Raw genomic sequence first — 15,069 nt, 5'->3', positions numbered from 1 at the left:
AAGGTCTTGGGCCTCACATTAGGTACTAGAGCCCTAAATCTCACAGTAGTCAATGTAAACAGACAAAAATGCCATACATTAAAGAATTAACTCTCCATTTAGTGTATTTACCTGTTGAATTATTTAAATGAAGGGCAATTTATAAGAACTTTCCTATAATTACTAAAAGAAAGAAATGTCTCTTTAAAAATTGGGGGAAAAAATCAGAGGCCTTTTAAATAATAAAATTATTTGATTACATTCATATAGATGAAAAACATTTACCATGTAATTTTGATGTCACACTAAGAGAATTAACTCTGAACACTTAGATTTTTTTCTGGGCCAAAGAATTTAGAATTTCAGAGACGAAAGAGGAGAATCATCAAGAAGAAAGAGGATTATATCAGTAGGGATCAAGGAATCTCTTTTTAAAATGTGATGAGCAAAGAGAAAATTGTTCTGTTCCACAAATTAGCCCTTCTACTCCAGCTCCTCTTGCTCCCAAGTCTCCCTTTCCTTTTCCCCTTGAGGAAAGATTATCTATATCAGAAACTCATGAAACCACCAACAAAACCTTTGACCACAATTGTGTACTTGAAAATTCAGCCTTTCATTTTCAGGCCTCTGTGCACAAGGTCCATAGTCTTTCCCCCGTAGATCTTTGTGGGCCACCAATGTCCATGCACAGGTGTCACCCAGAAATGTGATGAAGCTGTAAAAGAAGGAGATTCTAGAGAAAGACCCCTGTTCCCATATGTGTGCTCAGTCTTAGTTACTGCAGTTTGTCTGCAGTCCATCCAAAAGCCGTCTTTATTATAAAAATGAATAATAATAACTATTTTGAAATCATGTCAGTTTTTTACAGACTATATAGCTCTTTCACTTCTGGTTTTTAAAATGTCCTTAAAGGTAGTTTAGAAGGCGTTAATAATAATGATGTTCACAGAGATTATTTGAATTTGCCAACTGAGCAAACAGTTGAATTAGGCTTCAGATCCAAGAGTTAAATAATTTTATTTCATAAACTGTGTTTGTTTCATTACAACAAAATTTAGGGGCAGATATACCTTCTTGTATGAAATAGGGCTTAAAAAAAAACCCAGTACTATCTAAGATTTAAAAACCTAAATAATTCATAGAAATATGATTTTCCAAAATTATTCTTATCTTAAAATAAACTTTTATATGGCAAGATCTCTCCAGTTGAAGCATTAGGATTAAAGTAATAGAGTTTTAGTTTATCTCTTTCTCTTTACAGAAGTTGACCAATAGTGACTATTTTAACTTGCCCTAAAGAGAATGATTATCACTGTAAATGGTGTTATAAATAAATTTTTTAAAGCTTATATGTAGGGTAACCCCATAATTTATCATCCAAACTAGGGCAATTTTCAGAGTGAAAGTGACCACTATTAATAATTGTGCCTGAACAGTTGGAACTGAAACTATCCTGAGTAAACAGGGAAATATGACTATTCAACTTATAGGACGTAATTCTGGGTTTAAGAGTGATGCATTTTGAATGAAAAAAGGCCAGCAGAATCAAAATTCATATACCTGACCTGTAACTTTCCCCGATTCCCAATTCCCATGAAGTTGGTTCTTAAGCACTATAAGCACGATTGAATGCTTCAGTCTCGTGCTCTGCCCAAGAGATGACAGTCTGGGGGCATCCATTTAAGACCAAGTCAGAAGGAAGAGTGCCACCTGCTGAGATTCAAATTCCACGTTTTTTTATACCACTTGGTCGTTGGGGGTTCCCATCTAAACTTTGACTGTGTACAACCCAGAAACTCAAACAGACATGTTCTGTGCAGTGTTCCCCAGTAAACCTTAGTCACTTTCATAGGGGTCTAATTGACAGGCGTTAAACCAACATTTGAAATGTTAAGAGGGAAAAATCTGTCCAACAGTTAAATTATTTTTACAGCTGATCAAAATTAATATTATGTAATATTATGTTAGTAATTGATAAAAATAATTAAACTGCTAAAAGATAGATTTTTATATACCAAAACTAAATTTGATAATGTAGGACTGTGTTTAACCTTAGAATACCCTCATGACAGGCACAAAAATAAATTTTGTTTTGAAAAAAAAAAGATACTATTTATGAGAATGTATTGCTAAGTACTATCCATGCAACATGCTGTCTTCCAATTTTGCCTATAAAGTGCTATATTGAACGGTGACCCTGTGAGAGTGGTACACTTAACACAGAATAACATAACCAGAAAATGACAGCTTGAGAGAAAGTTTGATAACTATTTCAAACTATTGCTGAATTATCTGGAAATTCTTCAAATGAGATTACTTTGGTCCACTTAGCTTAAGAAGTATTTTCCTAGTCTGTATAAAGTTCAAATTAATTTGATTTAGTTCCTGGAAAAATGTCAGTTTTCTTGCAACTTAAACTTTTATTTGAGGTAGAAAGTTTCCCTTCTGGACAGGTTGCAGCCTGGAAGTGGTAAAATGTCTAGAGAGGGGAAACTAATGAAACTTAGTTGTGGAATAGTTCACAAAGGAATACAAGATGCATTACATAATGCAGCCCTGTGTTTGTGGAGCCTCTGACAGAATCCTGCAGCTTTAGCTCGAGCTGAAAGCTGCCACCAAAGTCCTCCCCAAATCCAGGCAGCTCTGAGTCTTTTTCCCCACCTCCTGCTGTGATTACTCTGGCTTCTGATTAAATCATACCTTAAATTTAAGGTCACTAACCTAAAACGACCCAAAGCTACTTATTTCTCTCTTCAACAGTTCCCCATTATTTGTAATATTTGGAAGACTTGAAAATAGCTTCTGACCTAATTTATGTAGCCTTTTCTCCAAAAGCAAATGCTATACTGTAATAGTTTCCTTACTTGTGGATTCAAACGTCAGGTGAAAGGTTTTGGAAGCTAATTAGCATGCTAAAGCGTGTGGAGCATTTGGGTGAGTCACAGCCGTGCTACCTGAGGGGTAGAGAAAATGTCTTGTCGTTAGTGATATTTAACGCGTGTAGTCTCCTCACTTAGTTTTAACAGAGCCAGAACTGCATTGCATTGTTTTCTCTATGTTTAATAGAAATCTTATTTATATCATCTCTTCTTTAAAACATCCATGCCTTTGGGGTTTAGTCTAATGTCTTATTTCTTACTTAAAATATATTTCTACTAATTTTAGAAAATTTTACAAGTTTGTTTTTATTGTATTAATAACTGAACTAGGTTGTAACAAATTCTTGTCATAAAACTTCTTATTTTATACTCAAATTTTTCTGTTTTGACCTGGTTTAATCCTCTTTTCTTAAAAGAAATTTCCCCCTTGTTTTCAGAGTGAGCATTTCATTACATTTATTGAACATCTAGTATATATAATCAAGATATGAGGCAAATGAATATTTATTAAATACCAAGAATGTGACCAGTGTCTACCATCTAGTTAGGAAGAACAGTTTGGATAACTCAACTTATGAAAATTATTTCTTGGTTAGAAATGCGTTCAGTAGCAGAAATTCTGACTTGAGTGGCTTAAACAAATAGGGGTTTGTGCTTCTTACGTAACAAGTCCAGAGCTAGAGAGCTGCTGGTGTGTGATAAACTCAGGGCCAACATCTCTGGGTTTATCTTTGCTTTTTTTTTTTTGTGCTTGTTGCCTTATGTTCACAAAATAGTTGCTGCAGCTGGAAGTATAATGTCCATATTCAAAGGAAGAAGAGGGAAGCAGAAGGATCACTTTTTACCTCTATCAGAAAAGAAAAAGCTTTCTGAGAAACCAGCTTCTCAAGCAGATTGCCACATAGATCTTATTGACTAGGACTGGGTCCCAAGGCCACCCTTGGTTGCTAGGGAGGCAAAGAAATCAGGGAACAGATTTGTCATAATTGGCTTAGAAATATTATAACTCATCATTCAGGACTAAGCACATTGCCACTCTGAACAAAATAGGAGTCTGTAGGTAGGAAGAAATAGGGGAATAGATATTGTGTAGGCAAAGTGTCTATTCCAGCTGTACTAGTCAAAAAAAAAAAAAAAGAAGAAGAAGAAAGAAAATTAATGTGGACTACAAAAACTGGAAAATGATTTACGGCTGTGATAGAACATAAGCTGGACTACGAGATAACTAAAGGAATCAGACTGTTAAAAGAATGACAATAGGACACTCCAGCTAAGGGAAGAACAAAAGCTTAAAGTCAGGAACATATATGCTACATATGGGAAGTAGACACTGCATTGTGAATTCCTCAGTTCTTTGAAGGCAGGAAGTAAGGCTTATTCCTATTTATTTTCCTAGTGTCTCACACATAGTAGATGCTTATTGAATCATAGTAAATGAATATATAATATTCCAACACAGAAGTCCAGACATGATTTAATAAATCATGGAGATAATAGAATACAAAATTTAAAATTTAGGACTCACTTGGCAATACCAAGATAAAGGGAAACACTAATATAGTCTGGCTACCCTCTAGAATACTTGTTGGGTAGTACTGGAACCTGGGATGCCTAAGCAAGGTGGGGCAAGAAGTGGAAGCTGAAATATCAAGTTAATATTGTGAACTTGATCTGTGAAAACCTGATTATATTTCTGGAGTAAAGTTTTGGTAATATACAAATGATAATCTCCAACAGGCCCTCCAACTATTGGAAGCCTAGAGTCTGTTGCTGTCACTTGTCCCCCTTTTCTCCAAGTTCTGTTCTCTGTGACCTTCAGGGATTTCCACTGTGAAAGGAGCTTTGGAAAAATGAGAAGTAGTTCGCTGGAGATTCCTAGATTCCTACTCTACAGTAATTGACATTTTACTTTTATTCAGTTCCTGTTCTATGCCAGTCAATCTGCTGCAGTTTTTAGGAGATCATTAAAATACCTGACTACAAATTGTTTGCATTCTAATCAAGAATTTAAATATCGTGATTGATTTAAGCAAAGAAAAAGAAATTTAATACTGTTCAAAAAAAATCAAGTTGGTCAAAAGGATAGTTTGACTGGCTTTTATTTTCATGGTACTGATTTAACCAGACAACTCAGGCCAAGAGTCAAACACACTTGGTTCTGCAAATACCACATGAGTAACTTCCACTGAAGGGAAATTATCTTTCTCATAGTCCTGATCACTTTCTATTTAACAAAGGATAAAGTGTCTTGTCCTATTTTGTTTCCCGAACTCTGGAATTTAAATTTGGTTTACCATCTACAATATGGCTAAATAGTAAACTGAAATAATAAATGAAAGTAATTTCATTTTTGATTTGTACCTCCATGAATCCTACATAATTTTAAGGATTTGCAATTCCTTTTTGTTTTCACAACCTTAACTTTACCTGAAAAATATACCAATGGAGTGGGGGATAGGCATGGTATTAAAATGTATAACCTGGGCTTCCCTGGTGGCGCAGTGGTTGAGAGTCCACCTGCCGATGCAGGGGACACGGGTTCGTGCCCCGGTCCGGGAAGATCCCACATGCCGCGGAGCGGCTGGGCCCGTGAGCCATGGCCGCTGGGCCTGCGCGTCCGGAGCCTGTGCTCCGCGGCGGGAGAGGCCACGACAGTGAGAGGCCCACGTACCGCAAAAAAAAAAAAAAAAAAAAAAAAAAAAAAAAAAATGTATAACCTTAGTAATGGCATTTCTAGCACACGTATGGTCTATAGCCATTTAGTGAAGTTTACTTATTGCTTTAGGCTTCAGCCTCCTTGGTTAGATTAGAATACTTCAGATTATTTGAGCTGAAGAGTACTTTTATTTTGACAAAAGAACATTCATTTTGTTTCAATTGATTGAGTTATATATTTCCAGTGACAGATCTTTAACTCTTTCGAAGACCTGTAACATTATTAATATTGCACTTGGAGAAGTCACTTAATTTATCTGGGCATCAGTTTTCTCATCTGCAAAATGAGGTAACTGGACTCACATGATCTCCAGCAACTTTCAGCTCTGGAATTGTATGATCTCATTTTTCAGTACAATTCAACAAATATTAATGAAATACTTACATGATGCAAATCAATATGGTAGGACCTAGATGGATACAGAGATAAATAATGTGATTTTTTCATGCAAGGAGTTTACAACTGGATGCATTCAAGATTGGGATGTATATTTCCCAACAAATCCTAGCTCCTCATGTTTGGGATGTCATTTATGAATGAGGGCATATGATTCATTCCCAAAGGGGAGGAAATTCATTCATTTGTTAGTTTTTCGTATCTGGATTTGGAGAAACAAACAAAAAAAGGGATCTGAACTCTCATTTTAATAATATTGTGCAGTTGTATCCCACCTTCATTGCAGAGAATTTAGAGTATTCCAGACCATTGTCTCATTCATCCCTAAAGAAGTCCAATGCAAGTAGAAAGGTGTAAATATAGTTATGCAAATTTTAGTGATTAGAAAACTGGACCCTAAATTTCCTGGAGTTGTACAATGAGCAAGTGAGTGAGAACAGGTGAAATTCTAGGAACCCTCACTCCAGGACTGCATAGCCAGCTTCCCCTGTGAGGGACAGTTTCTTTTAGCAAGTTCTGCAGAGCCTGATTGCTAAACTATCTTCCACACCTGATCCTTCCTTATTCTTTATCTGAAGAGCAGGCATTGATGATTTCAGATGTATCACCAGGAAAAAAAGGGTTATAGTGGAAGAATGGAATGTGTACAGCAACAGATGTGACAAGCAGTTGTGATATATTGATATAATGTTCCAGTCTTCAGTTTGCACTAAAATTAGAAGTGAAGAAAATTTGGGGACTCCTTCGTCAATCTGATCCATAAACATTTGACTATAGGCCCAGCAGCCATAAAGAAACTAGGCGAGAACATCATTCTCAACATGCCACCCTGGAAACTCTGTCTCAGTTCTTAGCATCAGTAGAATTTTCCTAGCCTTCTTTTGAGGGGAGTTAGGAACATAATGAATCTACTTCTTTTTGCAAATCCTGCAAGCAGCTCCTTGGAAACAGGTGATTAGGTTTCCTTCTTTACCTAAATCTTCCTAGGTAGTAAAAAAGTCATATCCGTGTTTCGTCTCATGGTTTCCTTAGTCAAAAATTTGCATCTGAGGCCTAGGAAAATGTTTGGTTTTCATGATTGAATGTTTAAACAGGTGCACACTGCACTGATCTGGCTGAGGAAAGGTAGTCTCTTCCTTCTGGAAACCCTGACGTTAAGAGAAAGATTCTCATGCCAGCTTTCATGAATGCTTGTGAAGGAAAGTGCAGGTGATTCTGAAGTCTTATTACCTGGGTTACCAACCCACTTGCCTCCCTCCCATTCTGTGTTCTCATGAAGAAATTGATTTAATAGATTCAAGGTATTAAATACATTCTGCATTAATATTATATGTACTCTTTGAATCCAAGTGGCAATACAATAGAGTTTCGTTTTATAAATAACACCTTTCAAGCTAACACCACAGGGCATAGTACACAAGAATCAAAATAGAACACAAATGCTGTAATCAAATGCAGACCCCAGGAAGGCTGATTAAAAAGGCATGTTGCTAGTAAGAGCAGCCGACAGGGTAAGTATAGTGGGTCAGAGCAGAAAAGCTAGCTGAACAGAAGGGCAAACTCAAATAAAATGGACTTGCCTGCCTGATTCACATGGACTTACAATTCTTCTTTGTCATCATCTACTTTTGGACTCAGGAATTGCAGGGGAGAGGTGTGCATATGTGTTTGCTAGGGAGGTGGGGATCCAATGTATGCAGTGTCATTAGGTTTATCCTCAGTCTTCACACACAACACAAACAAAAGAAAATCCTAAAGACAGCCACCTGCAGCTGCCAGCACTGCCTACAGTATGATTGTGAGACAGCCCAACAGGGCTTGTTTTGCTTGATAATACCACTGGTTTTCAGAAAGCACAACTGAAGGAAACAGGTAGATCCTTCCCATAATAGTGGGAACAGATAGTATTGCTATAGCCAAGCATCAGTAAAAACAGGTGAATGGGTGAGATGGGTGTTTTATGGCCTTAGTCTTGAGACATTCTTCTCTCCACAGGACCCTCTTCTCACCCAGTTGCTTTCTGTGCTCTCAGCCTCTCACCACCACAACCCTTTTTAAACCCTACCTCTAGTTATAGAATAAAAGGTTCTGTCCCCTTCTTAAAGAATTAGGTGAAAACAGTGGAGGTATTTGAGTATACCTCCCCATCTGTATGTAAAGTTATTTCTGACAATGACCACTGTATATCTTGAGGAATGCATTAAACTGGTCATTTACTTATGCTTTTCTATTTAATATTGAAGGTAGAACAATACAGGACAAGAATCATAGGAAAAATTTCCTGCTAAATATGTGACATTTTTCTGAAAAATAGCAACTTATAGTTAACAGCCTCCTCCAAAATGAGTCATGGAACAGCAAATATGGGTTCTAGAGTCAACAAAAAGAAAAGGAGAGAGAAAGGAAAAATAATAGTTGAGGTCATCTTTACCACTCTTGAAGCTGTGGGTTGTTTTCAGTGACTCTCCTGATTACCCACTTAGTTGAAATTCTGGACTGGGATCACTAATGCGTAAATTTAGGTCAATAGTTTAGTATTTCTTTACATTTTTCCTAATCTGTTAATTATAAACAATTAAAACATATGTGGGCAGCATTTGTGGAGGAAAAAAGGTCATTATACAAATACAAGTATTGCCACTTTTATTTAATAGAATATTATTTTCCTTAATTCTGACAATATTTATTTCATTATGCAGAAAGTCAGTATATTACTAAAGGTAAGCAGCAGGCCTAGTAAGTAATATAGTAAGTAAGAGAACATTGGATTGTAATCTCCAAAGTGAGTTATTTCATAAAGTGTGTAAGGAAATAACTCTACCAGTTATCAATATACTGCCTCTCAGATCCAAATTTACCCTTCCTTGCCTGCTCTCCAAAAATGTATCTGGGTCCTTTAAATATTTTTCCTTTCCTAACTGTGTGAGTGTGCTTTGTCAGTGAGGAATCAGACAGACATTATAGGAGAAAGAGGTTCTCCTTCCTGGCCCCCATGTATTTTTTGGCCGGCTCCTGCCGTGCGCATGGTTCTCTAAGGCCTGGCTCCTGCAGCACACACAGCTGCCCCGGTGCCCAGCAGCTGAAGCACAGGTAGCTTCTCCAGTGCCCAGCAGCCAGTGGCTACGTCCAGCACCCAACACACATGCAAGCACACACGTGCACACATACACACATCGGGTGGTTTATGTAGTAGTGTGCCTCAAATGAGACAGCCTCCCTGTGAACAGCTTCCCTGGCACCCTAGAGTATAGTTTTCCAGCAAGTTTTACTGACAGCTCTCCAGCAACTTCTTTGCCATTCATTCATTCACTGGCTATGCCTTGTCCAACAAGGACTAGATCCCAGTCTAGAGGTGTAAGGGACTCTTCCTTGGGCACTCTCTATCAGCCCTAGAAGTTGTGGTTGCTCCTTATATTTGCTTATTCTTATATAATTCACAATCCTCTTCTTATTAATTACTTCCTCATTACTCCAATCCCCTGTTATAGTTAATAATTCTTTATATTAAATTTTTCCTATTCAAATTGCTGTGTGGTTTCTCTCTCCTGATGGACCCTGACTGATACATGACCAAAGAATATTGAAATAATCTGTATTGTTTGGGAGTAGGGGGAAGTCAATCATCTCTTTATGGAATGGTTTAGCATTAGTGTGAGGTGCCTTATCCAGGCCTGGCTATTAGATGAACAAAGAGTTTTGAGAATTTGATGCTAGATTGAAAAGTGACATAAGAATATGATGCTATATACTATTTTTAACTGTATGTATGGTTTTAAAGACCCAATTTTAAAATATTTTACTTGATTTCACTGAGAGTTTTTTTTAAATGTAAACTATATTAAGGCAAACAACAAAAGGCTGGACTCAAAAGTAATTTGTTAGCCTTGAAAAGATGATGCAAAATAATAACACTATAATGTGAATATGTAGATTATTAATGCTAGGGAAATAATGATACCCATCATTTTTTGAGAACTCATAGCAATAGAGGTAGATACCGTTATTATCCCTATTTACAAATAGAAAAATAGAGGTTCAGGAAGGTTAAAGAACTGGCCTAACATGGTATGTGTAGTAACATTTCAGAGCCAGAATTTGAACTTAGATCTGCCTGTGAGCCCTGGCTCTAAACCATTGCTCTCTGCTTCCAGAACACTCATACTGAAGTAAATAGCAAGCTACCTGGGAGAACAAACACAGAACACTTGTTTGTGTTGTTTTCATCAAATATCCAGAAAAAGAAACTGTAATGTAACCCTAGAATGTTTAAGCACACACCCTGAGATATTTCTGAGATAATCTACTACTCTTACCTAACAAGATATGGACAAACTGGGTGAACACTGGTGATCAAATCCCCAGAACCAAAGTGTTAACCGTGTATTAAAAACCCAGCAGTCTTTATGCAGAGCTGAATTGAAGACAGATGAAATATTAACAGCAGTTCTAGCAGCACAAAATGAAATATGAGATCCTGTATCAGAAATTATTAGTAACCTGTTAAAAGAAATGCTGAAAAATGGCAGTTACCAAATTAAAACTGGGAAACAGAGCCCAAATGGGAAATTTTGAAAAGTTTGGAGGAAAATAAATGACAGATTGTCCTCTTGGCTCTTATTACTATGCCATCCTAAATCCTACTTGGCAATACATGGTGGAGGTGAAATAAGAACTGCATCACTGCCAGTGCTGGTCCTCAAATTTATAGTCCTAAGTGTCTGTGAGGGTGTCTGGGATTGATTGGAAAAGTAGTTGGAATTTGGTAGCTTTATCTAAATTGAAGAGCCTGGAGACTCTTATTATGAAAGGCTTCCTCTCATTTGTGAATTGGCCCCTTTGCTCCACTTTTGGATGCCTGGCTTCCTCCATGCCGAGCTGCACTAAATGTTTCTACATGGGAAAGCTATTCTCCTTAAATGCTTTCAAATTTAAAGCATCTATCTGGATATGTTCATGTTTACAACTCAAAATATCTAGCATCAAAAAAAGAGAGAAAAGTTACAAATACCGGGTAGTAAATGAAGGCGATATTTTTCCATCAGTAACTGAGAGCAGAGAAATGACTATAAGCAGAGTTGTTGAGCAGTTGGTGCCAGAGAGAAAAAGGAAATGAGCTATAGAACCATAGAATCTTAGTGTTGGCAGAGACGATGGAGTTCAGGCAGTCCAACCCTATCATTTTTCAATGAAGACACTGAGACATGGGGAGTTAAGGGACTTGACTTGCCCTAGACACATAGTTGTTTACTGACAGTCAGGCCAAAAACATTTCCCAACTCCCAGTCTGGAACTCTGTAGTTCAGCATGCTACTGCCATTCTCTACCGAAAATTAACACTAACCCAGCCTGGAACATAGAAGAATTCAGCATCTGTGGGGAGCAAGAAAAATGATGAATTCTGAGATGGAAGTCAGTCTGGGAAAAGGAGAGGGGAAATGGATGATTCTCCTTCACTGTGACTCTTTGGCCAACTTTCTGCAAGACATTTTATGTCAGTTTACTCCCCTGTGCCTTCCCACGATAATAAAATAATGTGGTTGTAATTCTCCAGGGTTTATATATATGCATTCAAATTGGATTTGGTTAGAGAATTCTCCCATGTACAGGTTATCTTGATTGGTTTGTGGGTGGCATTGCTATTGATTCCTGTTATTTATGTGAGCCTGCCTTTTTTCTCTAGCAGTGAAATGTGCTCCAGAGTCCTTGTGGGAAGAATCTTCTCCAACGGACACCCTAACTAAGGATCAGATGTAGGTTTAAGATGCAAAAATTATCTTCTGTTAACCCTTGTATTCTATTAACCTCATGAAGAACTTGAGCCATATGTGGGCCTTATAATCAGATTCATGAGTTTGGTGAAATAATTTTCTTTATTTGGAAGCACAGGATAATTTGAAGTAAACCAGTAGCAAAGAAGATACGATAAAAATGTCTCAGTAGGATTCCCTGTGATATAGCAGTACAGGTCTTTTAGACCAATCGAATATTTTTCAGAATAGAGCAACCGGAAATGAGAGAATCAGACAGTATGATGAAAACTACAGATGGAATGCTTTGCATGAAAAGTGATTATATACAAGAGAGGGCTCAGGAGCAGGTAGGCGTGGAGTTGGAAAGGAGTGGGTAACTGAAATAAGAGAAGATAATGCTTGACCAGGTCTAGTAAAATATTCCCTGCCACAACTGCTGTTCCATGAAGAGACTGAGCCAAGAGGCCTGAAAAAACTAACCTTAAGTTCAGCGTTGCCATTATTGTGGGAGGCATCAGGGAGAGCACATCCGGATTTGTGTTTCACAGTAATCACTGCTGGGTGTCAGCATTCATCAGCCAGATGGTCAGACCCACAATTAATCAATTAGACTGGGATGATCAACTGGACTAAGTTTTCCCTTTGGTAAAAAACCCTCATCATGCGGTCAAGGCCGATAGCACTTTTATCCTGTTGCTTTTGGAGAAGCTTCTAAAAATCCCTCTTTTCTTTTTCAGGTCTCTAGTTACTGAATGCTATTAAGCTCCAAGCTGCTTTGACAACATAGATACCCCAAATCAAGATTTTAACATAATAGATTTTTAACATCCTCTGGGTTCAAGCATAATGTTTAACATATCCAGATAGAAACAAGCTTTTTAAGGCAACATCCTCTGAGGAATGTTACTCAACTGATTTTACTAGAGTCTTCGTATTGGTTCCACTCAATACAGTGCAACGACACTGGGAATGATTCTTTCCCTGGCACTTATGAAAATGATATGATAATCAAATATAAACAATAACACTTTACTGAGTGTTCAGCCTGTGATAGATACTACTGTGATAAGGACTAACAAACACTGATTCTGTCCTTACAATAATTCAAGGTAATAATATTCCATTTCAAAGAAAAGAAAACTGAGGCTAGAAAGTTTATTTGCTCAAGGTTAAGCGTTTATCAAGACATGTTGAGATGATTTAATGACCTCTGGAATGAAAACTAAATAAAATTTACATTTTTTACACATCTTACACATCTGTATGTCCTTAAGGGATAACAATTAGAAATATATGATGGGTCCTTATTAGTCCTGTTCAAAGCACTGTGAAGAAATATTTTACTAGCATTTCCCAGCTCTGTTGACGGTATTCTCTTTTCCCTGCCATTCTTGCTGCATCCCATCTGACCTTTGAAGTTGCTTTCTTCCTTATTTTGGGGCCATCACCACTATTTGCTGATAATTCTGTCCCCACCTCAGTTTCCTTGTCTAGAAATGGTTCCTCTGAGTCTGTTTCATGCACTAAGTCTTTTCTTTATCCATTGGCTCATTCAGGTGATTTGCCTCCTCCAAAACAAAATGTTTATTACTGATTTATTTTTCAGGTTGAACCTGATTTTTTTCCTCTGGCTGTTTTTCTTTTCCCTCTCCTCTTGCTTATGACAGTACTACTGCACAGGAAGAGGTGTTTGAAAGTCCTGTTGACTAGAAGTGTCACTTGCTGTTGGAGGTCTATGCTGACCCCACTGGGTAGAAATATAGACACAATTTCATATTTCCCTTGTGTTCCATCATTGAACTTATGTCTTTCTTTTCTCTTAGTTCTTCTCTACTGCCATCCAAGCTTAATTTAAGGAGTGCTTCTCTTTAACCATTTTGTGACCAGATTTTACAGGCTATACAAGGATACTATTGACCCAAGTGCACGTCTTTGAGATATTAGGCTTTTACTTATAATTACATTATTTTATGGAACATGAGGCTTCCTCTTTTTATTTTACTGCAGTGCTTTTCTTTTGTTTGTTTTGCTACTTACCAAACTGGGAAAGGAATACCTAAATACCAGGATAGTGTATAGGTAACCACTGTTTCCTAAATCAAGTTCAGGAGCACATGGAAAAAAAGGTATTCCAGAGATCTTAATGAGCATCTTTTCTCCTCTAGGCCTCTACCCATGCCCTCTTTTTCTGTCTGTGGTACTCTAATTTGTTCTTGCTATGTTTGGTAGGCAGCTGTTCTAAGTTTTTCCCTTGCTGCTCCTTTTTGTACACTCCTACAGTCTTCACCCCAGAGCTGATGAGGCTCTTTCATTTTGACCTGCAGTATCTCCGTGAATTGCGGAGCTGAGCCCTGCCATCTAGACTGCCTTTCTGCTTCATTTTGCTTCTGACCTAAACCCCCCCTGCTATTCCAGGCCTGGCCTCTCATGACCAGAGACTGCTGACTCATCCTGGCCTGTGCCAAGCTGTGCAGTCGCTTAGCGATGTGGACAGGAGTCGAAGGACTAGAATGAGATCACTGAACTCATTTCACTTGTTGCTTACGGTACAGTCCAGCATGAGCTGGAAATGTAGGAACCTCAGCCTCCCGAGCAGAAAGAGTAAGTAGATTAAACACACTGCATCACCAAGTCCTCAACAAGCAGTAGTGGGGTGGCGGGTGGAGCTGGCTTTTTCATGGCCGTGTCTAGGGCATTCCGGTTCATCAGGAATGTTCCTTTGTCCTCTCCTTCCTCTCCTCCACAATCGCACCCTCCCCCCACCCCTTCCCTGAACTTCCCTTCTGAAAATGTCTGGATGGCACAGCAATGATCTGGGCAGAAATGAAATTTTGCTAATAAGCAGCCTCCACAAGAAATCCTAGAACGGTGACACTGTTGAAACTGCTTAGTTTGTCTACTGGGAACTGACATGAACTTCCCAACAGAATTCAAGGAAATGAAAAAAAATCTTTTTTTGTTCTCCTTTTCTTTCTGATTCTCTTTTTCTTTCTGTTTTGAGGGAGGTAGTTTCAGGAGACATGGCTGCATTCTGGTGTGGTGTAAAGTTTTCCGTCGGGAGACAATAATGAACATTCCTCTGGCAGGACGGGATGGGCTTTTTTTTTTGTTTCTCTTGCTGTTGTTTATTTATAAGACATTTCCTCTCAGTTAGTAGAAGTTAGATCGTAAGAGGCTCCAGTGATTTTCCTTCCACCTCCCCTCCCTAATTTCTGTGCTTCAGCACTCTGGAACACTGTGAACTTGACAAACTAATCAGAGCAGGGAGCTTAGCAGCCAGGCCTGGACACTCTCAAGAGACTGTGCTGATTCTCAGTCGATACTCCTTGGATCAGGAACCATAGTCCTG

The 15,069-nt window shown here is 38.1% G+C and overlaps 1 protein-coding gene across 19 annotated transcripts in view; it reads left to right on the top strand.

Annotated features, from left to right (window-relative positions):
• Window positions 1-15,069, top strand: part of ZBTB20 (zinc finger and BTB domain containing 20) — a 797,904-nt gene that overhangs the window by 496,324 nt on the left and 286,511 nt on the right. The window contains exon 1 of one of the 19 annotated variants that reach the window (XM_060010681.1): window positions 1-14,321. This exon is cut by the window's left edge and continues 35,226 nt beyond it. The exons of 17 other annotated variants lie outside the window; for them this stretch is intronic. The gene's annotated coding sequence lies outside the window, so the exon portion shown is untranslated. One more of the 19 variants, XM_060010678.1, reaches the window with a different exon arrangement.

The sequence above is a fragment of the Delphinus delphis genome, chromosome 4 (genome assembly GCF_949987515.2).
Source record: "Delphinus delphis chromosome 4, mDelDel1.2, whole genome shotgun sequence".
NCBI lineage: Eukaryota > Metazoa > Chordata > Mammalia > Artiodactyla > Delphinidae > Delphinus > Delphinus delphis.
This window is presented reverse-complemented; position numbering and strand designations above follow the sequence as displayed.